Here is a 7,790-nt window from a genome sequence, read left to right as displayed (position 1 = left end):
GAAAGTTTAGGAGGCAGATAGGATCACCATTGTTCTTATCTGACATTTGGAAAAATAATGGAAAATCTAAAAATGGACATATTACCATAGAAGTAGTGTATTATTGTAATCCCAGGTCCTTCAGACACTGGAATCTGGAGGACTAACATTTTAGGCCAGCCCAGGCAGAAAAGTCCACTAGGTTACTATTCCAAAATACCTAACAAAAAGAAGGTCTAGATGTTTAGCTCAGGTGAAAGGCAGCCTAGAATGTAGGATATTGAATTTCACTATCCAACATTTGTGAAGGAAGGAAGGAAAGAGGAAGAGAAGAGGAAGGAAGGGATGGAGGGAAGGACCAAAAGGGGGAATAATGGAGTGAGGGAGAGAAAGGGTTTAGGAAGGGAAAGGAAAGGCCCTCCCATATTCTACTCTCTATCCAAATTCACATTAAAGTGCCAACACTGTCCTCCACTCTGAAATCGGCACACCAAGATAGAACCAAAGAAATCAAGGGCCTAGAGATGAATACAATCAGGGAAAACTTCATAGTGGAATAGGTATGAATGTGACCTGAAGAATCTAGCAACTGCAGAAGGTATAAATGGAGGAATTGAAAAAAGAAATGTGGAAGATGCTAGCATTCTTGGGAAGCTGTGAGGGGACACCTGTGTGAGAAGGAGGCTGGGCCAGCAGAACCTGGAAGCATAAAGTAACAGGTGAAAGAGTCAGTTCATTACACAGACAAATCCATTCACTGCTCAATGTTTCTGAGTTTGACCCTACAAGAAAAGAACAACAACAGAATATATTTCCAACAACTAAACATAATTATTAATGAGGTCGCCTAGCTTGAGCACTGGAGCCTTGCACATTCAGACATCTTACTTAGAGAAGTGTGAGGTGGTGCTCTGGGCCGTTGGACATGGAGGACCCAGGCTTTCTTTCCTCTCCTCCACACAGGAGATGATTTTCTTCCTCAGTCAAGAGAGGCAGCTAACCGAGGGCATCTTCAGAAAGTCAGGCAGCGTCAAAGCCTTCAGAGCCCTCAAAGAAAAACTCATGTGTGGAGCCCGAGTGGACCTGCACCAGGAATCCGTGTTTGTGGTCGCCTCAGTGTTAAAGGTAGGACACAGCCAGCATCACCCAGGGAGGCAGCTTCACTGTGAGCCCACAGCACTGCATCACCAGCACCACAATCACCCAAGAACCACGAGGGGCCTCACACATCAAGCATGTGGGAAATGAAAAGACACATGTCTGTGTGTTCTGTCTGTTTACTTTGTCTTCTCACCTCAGCTCCTCTCATCTTCCCACCTGAACACCCATGCCCAATGTGGCTAATAAGTGATCTGATATACTGTATCACTATAAATCACCATGACAATACAACTATCAACACAAACAATCGCTGCTACATATTTGCCAAACAAGCACCCAGCACTGCCTTCTTTAAGGAAAGTTGAACAAAGGCACAAAATCAAAGCAACTTTGTGAATGTTTTGACAGAAAGGATCAAAGATTCCCTTCATAACCAAAGCTGAAGGCCCATAATGAATCCTCTAGTGATTTGCAGGCCAGCATAGCTCAGCTCATGCCACCATTCCTTCCTGTCTCCAACACCTTTACAAGAAAGGTGGTGTGGATACACAGGCATTCCTCTCCTCTCAGTATCCTACCTCTGGGCCTTTCATCATGTCTATCTTTCTTCCATACATCTCAGCATTGTAAGTACATTAAAAAGTCATTTCTTACACATTACCCTTAAATTTGATCATTAACATGAATAAAGCAGCCCAAACAGCTGTGTCTCCTGAAAATTCACCTGAGTTTTACAAAACATATATTGGGTTTGAAATGATACAGGTAGATTACAAGTATCTTTATATTTGTAGAAGGAAGTATTTGACAGAGAACAAATATATACATTTTGATCTTTGTGAACACCACTGTAGAAAAACATGTGACAATGGTTAAGAATGGCTTCATAAAAATAGTTTATTTTCTCACTTACTCTAGGTTTCCTTTATGTCTTTTCATTGTTGGTTTAGACATTAGCCATGCTAATAATTTGTGGCCAGTGATGGGCTAGGACAATAGGCATGTATTACCATGCAAGGAAGTAACCATCTTGGTACTGCCCACTGGAAACTCACATCCCATACTAGTAAGAGGTAGAGCAGTGCATCTCAGCTTCTTGAGTCTTGCACTTGGGGATAACATAACAGATGTGTACAGAGCTCTGCTAACCCAGCCTGGTGATGTATATAAGCTCAGGACCATGATGAATGTACCACTGAGCCATTTAGAGGGTGTTCACACAACACCAAAGACCCTGGACATTTTCCCCCTTTGTGTCTTTTTGTGTCTATACATTTTAATAATAGGCCCTAGGTAAGTTATGAAGAATTAGTGATCAGTGGTTCAAAATTACCTTGAGGGACAAGCTTACATGTACAGGTCACTAACCCTGAGATTCATATGTCCAAATTTGGCAACATCCAATCTGGATTGATTCATGTTGGTGAAGCTGGACAGATGCTCTAACCTACCAGGCTGAAAGACACACAATATAGCTACTCTTTATGGATGTAAATGGAAAGCTAACCAACTGATACTCATAGGTATAAGGTGATGTATTTCTATCATTCCAGAGTATTGGGGAATTTTAACCCAAGATTCAGTAATAACAAATTGCAAAACTAAGCCTTCCCTTATGATATGTACAGGAGTATTTGTTCAGAAGACATTACTTATTCAATAAACTAGAAAGGAATAGGTGAAATGTATGGGCCTACTTCTGCTCAGCAATAGGATTTAAAACCACTGCATAGCCAGCTTTGTCCTTTAGAGTAGATTGTTCCTGTCAAATAGGGGTTTTCAGAGAGAGGGAGAGATGGGTCTTCACACTCACAGTCCTTGAACACAGGTGATTGTGAAGTTTCTTCAAGTAGGGACTGTTCACTTAGTGCATTTAAGTTCCTGGCTCTTATTTTACATTCTGCTCCATTACATATGGGTCCACCTTTTAATTTTGAGGGAAAATTCCTCTTAGGACGAGAGCAGCCTATTATGAAACAGAGTTGTTCCTTGTGACAAGAAGGAATTCTATTGTTTCTGTTTGAAGCAAAGACAGTGCATCCATGTGTGCAAATACTTTGTTTCTGAATTTTGTTTAGCAGGTCCCTAATCCCTCCTGCCTCAGCTTCACTCTGTGCTTTCAGTTCAGTTGGGGAGATTCCTGGCATCTGTCTTAGGTGTGGTGTAGAAAGGGCAATGTAGGCCACAGAATCATTCATGGAGATAGGATGTGGGGATCCATCCATTTCTTCCATGTATATGTTATGATTGTATGACATAGTTTGCTCCATTGGAATATCCTGCTTTTGTCTCTGGAAGGATTTTCTTCGCAATGTACAAGGGAGTGTATTTTGCACTGGCATGTATGAGAGATGGCTTGGGATCATGAATGAAGACCGTGAAGAGGAGAAAATCATTCTGGCCCAGAGGTAGGATGCAGGAAATTAACCTGTTCTGGTTAATAAATCCAACTTTTACACTCTTAGGAAAAAGTAGCTCTATGGATTTGAGTGTTGAAGCTACTGAAATAATTGTGAGTGTTAGAAAACGTTTTGTTTGGTCAGATGCATGCAGGATTTCACAGAGGCAGGCAATTATACTTTGTGTGTGAATGATGTTTTTCCTATGCTATTCTGTCCATGGCATCATTCCCATGTATATATAATCAAAGTTGATGCTAATGGAAGCACATTATACTGATTGATACATGTAGCTAGGGGATTATCTCACCTTGGTCAAATACTTACATAAACATCAAAGTCTATATCTAGAATCTCTCATTATAGTATGTAGTTTGGGATGTGATCACTAACCCTGAGTTCATAACTGCCCTTTCAGAAATAATTTAACTGATTTTTCAGGAAGATTATAGATGAGTATAATGTGAACCAATACAGGATTTATTTTAAAAGATATTATTATTAAATTAATCTTTATACATTCATTCCAAGTCAATGTGGAGTGTAGTCATCTGAAGGAAATATTTTATGCACTAGTTTAAAGTATATCCTTCCTTTTCTATACTCTCACTAAGTTCTGTGCAATGTACAGAAAAGGTACTTTTTGTATTTAGATTCTCCCACAAGGAATTAGTTGCATGAAAGTGTGTTTTTCTGAGTTCAGTCTTTTAGAAATGCTGCCCAGAGTCAACCAACTGCTGCTGAAACATCTGTTTGGAATGTTAAGCCAAATCCACCAGAATTGCTTCCTAAACCTGATGACCGCCTACAACCTAGCTGTGTGCACAGCCCCAAGCTTGATGTTCCCGCCCCCTGATGCCAGGGCAGGATTTGATATTCAATTCATGAGAAAGGTAATGACCTCTCCTAGCTCTATCCTCAGAAGGAAGTGGCTGCTTTGATCTGGAAAGCGCAGACAAGCCTGACAGCCCAGTGTTTAAGGATACAATTGAATGGAGGCCTTGGTAGCAAGAGGGGTTCACTCTGTTTCGCATGAGGTTTATGAACATGTTCTCATGAGGTTTATGGTCCTTTCTCTTTCCCTTAACTATAGAGGAGTCTAGGCTGACCAAACCCTAGGGAAGAAAGGAGAATGACAATGGTGACAATGAACTGCAGCTTTGGAGTTAATCCACCAAAATTCAGCTCTCTTCTTGCCATTGTGGATCTGTGATCTTGGGATGGTTTTGAAGCTAGTGTCTTCCTCAGTACAGTGGAGATGTAGATCCTGCACAGTGCTCGGCCCCTTAAGAAGTTTAAAGTATGAACTCTGGAGACTCTCTAGTACATATGGCTCCCTCTGTCAGTTGTTTTCATTCAGAGAAAGATTGGTCCCTGTTGATAATTCATTCAGATTCCCATTAGTAAAGAATATCATCTAATAACTTGTACTGATCTAGTCCATAGAGTGAGACATAGAGATGAGAGGAACAGACTAGAATCCTTCAATATTCTTTGAGCTCAGCGCCTTATGATTACCTCCCACTAATGAAAGGTCTCAACTTTTCCTCCCAAATACACTCAAGTGAAGAAAACAATTTCTCCAGGGTTTCTTTGAGGGATGTTGAACATAAAAACTATAGCATATTCCTCATTCACTTGAAAAATAAGAAACCAGTGAAAAATTCTAAATCATCTATCTCCACAGTAACACAGGGAGAATGAGACCTGGTTGGGTTCAGGGGCTCTTCGTTCCCCAGAGCTCCACACACCAGCTGTCCTGAGTTTAAGGCAGGGCACTTTGGAAGTGAATTTCATCGGGTCTTTCTAGTCAATGATTTTCTTTTCTCTTGAATATTAATATATATAAAACATACTATTTAGAGATAGAACAATAGTGCTCTTTGGAAGACTTAATTATAGATATTAAAAAGAAGTTGGCAGTTAAGCAAAGTAACTCACTGTGCCTCTAGCCCATTCATTGTGTTTCAAGTTCTGGTCTATAAACACCCTCCATAGGTTGTTAGTTTTGTCTTTGATAAAACTGGTTCCTAGATAATTTTCTGTTTAAATTCTGAGTTTCTCCCCACATTCCTCAACCTCGCTGTGTTTGCTCCCAGTCTCACACATCGGATAATTCATAACTGCCAATGACAAGAATGGTCTGTGTCTCCTTTTGTGTGACAGGTTGCCCTGGTGCCGTTTTTAATTGTAAACACTCCCAGAATCTTTGCCAAAGACTTCACTCCTGTCTCGTAGGAGAGCTCAGGTACTGTGGAAATGTCAGGTGGCCTCAGGAAGCAGGAACAATTTAAATGAACAGTTGAACTGCCCTTGGGGAGGAGCAGCAGGGAGGCTGCCCAGGCTTGGGAGATGCTTTAGGCCATGGCTAATGCAGAAGATTCTATCCTGAGGGAAATGGTGCAGGCCAGGGCCCCACCTCTTTCTCTTCCCAAGGCTGATCACAGCTCATTACCCAGTCAGGAAACTAAAGCCAGGACAAGAGGTCTCTGTTTTCAAAAGGCTTTAGTGCAATCTCTCACATAGTTTCTTTCAGATCTTAAATTCCAGCAGGATCATGTCAGAATCTGAGGATTCCTGTCAGATTCTTTGTGAAAAATAGTTTTTAACCAATTGAATAAATGTAGTAGATTTTTCTAAAAAATCCAGGTCAGCTTCGTTAAAAGTAGCTAATTATAGCTTCTTCACCATGATTCATCTCACAAATTGAGCTTAGATTCAGTACCTCAGGCCTTATATTTCTATTTTCTCCCTTTCATGTTTTTGTGGTGTTTATCCCATTGCTTTGAGAAACTCTTTAGGATAGTTCTGTTTGTCAGGATTTGAGACAAGAACTGGAGGCCATGTATACCAAGATTTTTTGTTTTGTTCATGTTTCTTTTTAGACTGACAACGAAGCTATGATTGTGTGAGCACCACTGAAGCCCAGATCACCTATTTTTGGCTCCCCAATTCTTCTTCCCATCTTTCCAAATCTAAAGACCTTCCAAGTCCACATAGTACGCTAAGTTTTTCACTTACATTATTTTGTCTTACATTAATTGTTGATATAATAAAATGAAAACAAAATTCAGTGTGTTGGCCAGCCATTTCTTGGTTCATCGGTTTGTGGGTGGTAGGTTAGCTGGGCAGCTGGTCTGCTGTTCTGGTTCAACCAGTGACATGTGTGGAGTTGTATCTGCAGCCCCTAGAACAGAGCTGACACAGGAATTTATACTTTGCTCCAGTTCTGGTTGGTTTCAACATTTTTACAAGGAGCTGAGCCTTTATGTGGAAGACGAACACTTTCCCAGATATCAAAGTGGGCAAACGGCATTCAAGCTTCCGTTCTGTTCATGCCAGTCTGATCAAGAGTCCCATAGCCAAGGCAGGAGTCAATGTAGGTAAAGCCTGCAGAGTAGCATACAAGACAAACTCTAAAGTCATTAGATAGAATGGTGTTTGTTATTTTGCAGGATTATTCATGTAAGTGAAAAGAACTGGAAGTATATTCTCAAACAGCTTCACTACCACATATGCTATATTTCTCTCCAACAGTCTTGAGTTCTCCATTCTTCATTCCAGCTTTCCCAAAAATATGTTCACTAGAAAGGCTGAAGGAGATAATAGCAGACTATAAGCTCTCTGTGGAATAAGGGCAGATATTTTCCCTTAAAAGATTCCTTGCCCCCACCATTTATCCCTTAATATTACCAGGTATAGATGCCACAGCAGAAATGGGTTGGAGAAAGCACTTCTAATGGCTTATTCTTTAAAAATTGTTATTTTCCTAGGTAAATGGGATGCAATCACAACATGAAGAATTAGGTGAAAAATTAGCGGTAAAGACTGAAAAGAAGCCTGGCAGTGTTGCTCATGCCTATAATCACAGTTAATGGAGAGGCTGAGATCTGAGGATTGGCCTTCCAAGCCAGTCCTGGGAAGAAAGTCCATGATACCTCCATTGCCTATTATCCTCAGTCATAACTGCTAGACCATGAGCTAAAGCCTGATATGCAGCATACACACATGTGCATGTGTACACACACATACAAAAATGATGTGAAAATATGCTGTACATGAGGTGCAGTATTATAGATAAATATTAAAAGGAAGCAAGAGACCCTCTTAGAATAAAAAAATAAAGGTCTGAGTAAAAGAAAATTTACCTGACAGCAGAAAATTATCCCCATCCAAGGTGGTAATGCAAGTCACAAGGAGGAACACTGGATTTGAGTGACATACGGGCTTGGAAGAGCCTCACACACCAACTGTTCAGGAGGAGACAAGATACAGATCATCTCACAGACACCAGTGTGCACAGAGGAGGTC

General features: G+C 40.7%; 1 long non-coding RNA gene across 1 annotated transcript; it reads left to right on the top strand.

Moving 5' to 3' along the window:
* The first annotated feature begins 4,187 nt into the window (after window positions 1-4,187).
* LOC138827021 (uncharacterized) lies at window positions 4,188-6,476 on the top strand. Its single transcript, XR_011371927.1, has 3 exons — window positions 4,188-4,372; window positions 5,646-5,727; window positions 6,365-6,476. It is a non-coding gene; the product is annotated as an uncharacterized lncRNA (long non-coding RNA).
* The last annotated feature ends 1,314 nt before the right edge of the window (window positions 6,477-7,790 follow it).

This window comes from Dipodomys merriami, unplaced genomic scaffold (genome assembly GCF_024711535.1).
Source record: "Dipodomys merriami isolate MVZ:Mamm:240054 unplaced genomic scaffold, mDipMer1.0.p SCAF_15, whole genome shotgun sequence".
Classification (NCBI taxonomy): domain Eukaryota; kingdom Metazoa; phylum Chordata; class Mammalia; order Rodentia; family Heteromyidae; genus Dipodomys; species Dipodomys merriami.
This window is presented reverse-complemented; position numbering and strand designations above follow the sequence as displayed.